Genomic DNA, 4,879 nt, shown 5'->3' on the forward strand with positions numbered 1-4,879 from the left:
ATAGCTTCAATCCATTTTGATACGTAGTCAACTGCTACGAGTATGTACTTGTTACCGAAAGAAGGTGGAAAAGGTCCCATGAAATCTATTCCCCACACGTCAAAAATCTCTACTTCCAAAATGCCCTTTTGTGGCATCTCGTCACGTCTAGATATGTTTCCTGTGCATTGACATCTATCACATTTCTTGACGGTATTATGTACATCTTTCCATATGTTTGGCCAATAAAGACCGACTTGTAGGATTTTGGAACAGGTCTTGGATGTACTTGCATGTCCACCATAAGGAGCGGAGTGACAATGTTGGATTATATTTTCTATCTCTTCTTCAGGTATACATCGACGGAAAATACCATCGGGGTCTCTTTTGAAAAGTAAAGGGTCATCCCAGTAATAGTGTTTTATGTCATGGAAGAATCGTTTCTTTTGCTGGTAAGATAAATTAGGTGGAACTATTCCGGCAGCTAAATAATTGACGAAGTCAGCGTACCGTGGTGTAACACATATAGCTAAGGTGGTCTCTACCTGTTTATCAGCTTTATTTTCTTCCAAAGTAGCTATAAGTTTATCGTACGAGAAATCATCGTTGATCGATGTTCTTTCCGGTTCCAGGTTTTCGAGTCTAGAGAGGTGATCTGCTACTATGTTTTCAGTTCCTTTCTTATCTTTGATTTCCAAATTGAATTCTTGTAGCAACAAGATCCACCTTAGGAGTCTAGGTTTAGCATCCTTTTTTGTTAAGAGGTACTTAATGGCGGCGTGGTCAGTGTAAATGATTATTTTAGCTCCGACCAAGTAAGAACGAAATTTATCTAGTGCAAACACTACTGCTAGAAGTTCTTTCTCGGTTGTGGCGTAATTCATTTATGCTTCATCTAGAGTTCTACTTGCATAATATATGACGTGAAGCTTCTTATCCTTTCGTTGTCCTAAAACAGCGCCTACGGCGTAGTCACTTGCGTCACACATTATTTCGAATGGTTCATTCCAATCCGGGGTCTGCATTATGGGAGCGGAGATCAATGCTTGTTTAAGCGTTTGAAATGCTTCTAAACATTTATTGTCGAAGATGAATTCAGCATCTTTCATTAATAATCCGGTTAAAGGTTTAGTTATTTTAGAGAAATCTTTAATGAATCGTCGGTAAAAACCGGCATGTCCTAAGAAGCTTCGTACTTCTCTCACAGTTTTCGGAGGTTGAAGGTTTTCGATTACCTCTATTTTGGCTTTGTCTACTTCAATTCCTCTATTTGATATGATGTGTCCTAAAACGATTCCTTCTTGTACCATAAAGTGACATTTTTCCCAATTAAGTACTAGGTTTACTCTTACACATCGCTCTAGAACTCTTTCTAGGTTTTCAAGACATTCTTCAAAGCTTTGTCCGCATACGGAAAAATCATCCATAAATACTTCCATGATGTTTTCGAGAAAATCGGCGAATATTGCCATCATGCACCTTTGGAAGGTTGCAGGAGCATTGCACAAGCCGAACGACATTCGTCGATAAGCGAAGGTACCAAAAGGACATGTGAATGTTGTCTTTTCTTGGTCATCAGGATGAATTGGTATTTGAAAGAAGCCTGAGTAACCGTCTAGATAACAGAAATAAGAATGTTTTGCTAATCGTTCTAACATCTGGTCAATGAATGGTAAAGGGAAATGATCTTTTCGGGTTGCTTTGTTTAGTTTCCTATAGTCAATGCACATTCTCCATCCCGATTCGGTTCGTTTGGTTATAGTTTCTCCTTTTTCATTTTCAATAACTGTTATACCTCCTTTCTTTGGTACTACGTGTACAGGACTAACCCATTTGCTATCAGATATAGGATATATGATACCTGCCTCTAATAACTTTGTTACTTCCTTTTTCACTACCTCACTCAGGATCGGGTTTAGTCTCCTCTGATGTTCCCTAGAAGTTTTACAATCTTCTTCTAGCATGATGCGGTGCATACAAATAGAAGGACTTATCCCTTTAAGATCGGTGATGTTGTATCCTAGTGCGGTTGGATATTTTCTTAAGACATGTAGGAGTTTTTCGGTTTCGAGTTTTCCTAGGTCTGCATTAACTATCACTGGTCGTTCAAGTTCTAAGTCTAGGAATTCATATCTCAGATTTTTGGGAAGTGTTTTCAGGTCGAGGGTTGGTTTCTTAAGGCATTGCGTAGGATCCGATGTTATTGCTAAACATTGGTTAAGTCCGTCTTCTCCACGATAGTCAGACAATTTGTCATTTTCTAACTCTGTTTCTTTTATGCATTCATCAATGATATCCATAAAGTAACATGTGTCATCTATTGCGGGTGCTTTCAAAAATTGGGAAAGAATGAACTCAATTTTCTCTTCTCCTACTTCGAAAGTGAGTCGTCCTCGTTTTACGTCTATGATCGCACCGGCGGTTGCTAAGAATGGTCTTCCCAATATAATTGGTGTGACTTCATCTTCTCTTATGTCCATAATTATAAAATCGGTTGGAATGTAGAATTGACCTATGCGCACGGGAACGTTTTCAAGAATTCCTACAGAATATCTAACGGAACGATCTGCTAATTGCACAGACATTTTAGTTGGTCTTAATTCTCCCATTTCCAGTTTCTTGCATATGGATAAAGGCATAACACTGATACCGGCTCCTAAATCGCATAAGGCTTTATCTATGACAAATTTTCCTATGTGACAGGGTATAGAGAAACTACCAGGATCCTTAAGTTTTGGAGGCATATTCTGGATTATGGCGCTACATTCAGTAGTGAGTGTAACAGTTTCGCTATCTTCAAGTTTCCTTTTATTAGAAAGAATTTCTTTTAAGAACTTAGCATATGAGGGCATCTGCGTAATAGCTTCTGTAAAAGGAATTGTGACGTTTAATTGTTTCAGTAAGTCAACAAATTTTTTAAACTGGCCTGCATCTTTGGTTTTAATAAGCCTTTAAGGGTAAGGGATAGGTGGTTTATAAGGCGGTGGAGGTATATAAGGTTCTTTCTTTTCTACGGTTTCCTTATTACTCTCTTCCTTTTCCTTAGGTTTACTTTCTTCCTCAGTTGACTTTTTAGAGTTTTGGTTTTCAATCCTTGGATCTACTGGTCCTTCCACTTCCGTTCCACTTCTTAATATAATTGCATGAGCGTGGCTTTTCGGGTTAGGTTGGGGCTGTCCAGGAAATGTACCAGTTAGGGCAGCAGTAGGCGCTTGTTGTTGAGCTACTTGTGATATTTGTGTTTCCATCATTTTGTTATGGGTAGCCAAGGCATCTACTTTACTTGCTAGTTGTTTAATTTGTTCGCTAGTGTGTACATTCTGGTTTAAGAAATCTTTATTGGTTTGCTGTTGAGAAGCTATGAAGTTCTCCATCATGATTTCCAAGTTGGATTTCCTAGGAACGTTATTGTTAGGTGTAGATGGGGTCGGCTTTTGATATCCAGGAGGTATAGCTGGGGCTTGATTGGGAGCTTGTCCTGGTGCGTATAAAGCATTATTACTCTTATATGAAAAATTAGGATGGTTCTTCCAATTTGAGTTATAGGTATGCGAGTAGGGATTTCCTTGAGCATAGTTCACTTGTTCTGCTTGGATTCCTGTTAGGAGTTGACAATCTGCAGGAGTGTGACCTTGGATTCCACAGACTTCGCAATTTTGAGTTGCGGCAACCACGGTGGCTGGAGGTGATACATTTAAACTTTCAATTTCTGGGCCAGAGCATCCACTTTTGCATTAACATGATCAAGGCTACTTATCTCGTACATGCCACTTTTCGTTTGAGGTTTCTCTGGCATTGTTCGGTCGCTTCCCCACTGATAATGGTTTTGGGCCATGCTTTCGATAAGTTGATAAGCATCAGTATAAGGTTTATCCATAAGTGCACCACCTGCGGCGGCATCTATTGTTAACCTTGTGTTGTACAAGAGACCATTATAGAAGGTATGAATTACTAACCAGTCCTCTAAACCATAGTGTGGACAAAGTCTCATCATGTCTTTGTATCTTTCCCATGCTTCGAAAAGAGACTCGTTATCTTTCTGTTTAAATCCATTTATTTGGGCTCTCAACATAGCTGTTTTGCTTGGAGGAAAATATCGGGCAAGAAAGACTTTCTTCAACTCGTTCCATGTGGTGACTGAGTTGGAAGGAAGAGACTGAAACCATCTTCTAGCTTTATCTCTTAACGAGAAAGGAAAAAGACGAAGTCGAATTGCCTCTGAAGTGACACCATTAGCTTTAACAGTATCAGCGTATTGGACAAATACGGATAAATGAAGGTTTGGATCCTCGGTAGGATTTCCAGAGAATTGATTCTGTTGCACTGCTTGTAGGAGCGAAGGTTTAAGTTCGAAGTTGTTTGCTTCGATTGCGGGTGGAGCAATACTCGAATGCGGCTCATCTTGCGATGGAGCGGCGTAATCTCGAAGAGCACGAGCTGGTTCTGCCATCTCGGGTATCGGCAAAGGAAGAAGATTTTTGAGGTCGGGCACTTCGATAGGAGGGAGATTGTTTGCAGCACGATATTCTCGAATTCGTCGTAGGACTCGGAGATATCGTTCAACGTTGTTGATTCGTAAGTAAAACGGCTCGCCTTGTGATCGAGTGTGTGGCATACGAATCAACGAAAGAAATAAAAATTTCCTTAGTCTCTACAGCGTAACAGAAGAGTTACGATATCGACTAAATAAAAGTCCCCGACAACGGTGCCAAAAACTTGATCGCGACTTTATGAGTCGATTGGGGTACTAACTGCAAGTGCACAGTTCTATCGCGTAGTTTTAAAAGATATCGATCCCACAGGGACTTATGAATCGATATACCGTTTTCTAAGGTTACTTCGTAAAGCTAAGGCGGATGATGCTTTGATTGTTTGGGGGAAAAGTAAAACTAAAATAAGA

General features: G+C 39.8%; 1 non-coding gene across 1 annotated transcript; it reads left to right on the forward strand.

The window, feature by feature from the left end:
• The first annotated feature begins 3,944 nt into the window (after positions 1 to 3,944).
• On the forward strand, positions 3,945 to 4,051 carry LOC127109215 (small nucleolar RNA R71). Its single transcript, XR_007796552.1, has one exon. It is a non-coding gene; the product is annotated as a small nucleolar RNA R71 (small nucleolar RNA).
• Positions 4,052 to 4,879: the final 828 nt, after the last annotated feature.

Source organism: Lathyrus oleraceus, chromosome 7 (assembly GCF_024323335.1).
Source record: "Lathyrus oleraceus cultivar Zhongwan6 chromosome 7, CAAS_Psat_ZW6_1.0, whole genome shotgun sequence".
NCBI lineage: Eukaryota > Viridiplantae > Streptophyta > Magnoliopsida > Fabales > Fabaceae > Lathyrus > Lathyrus oleraceus.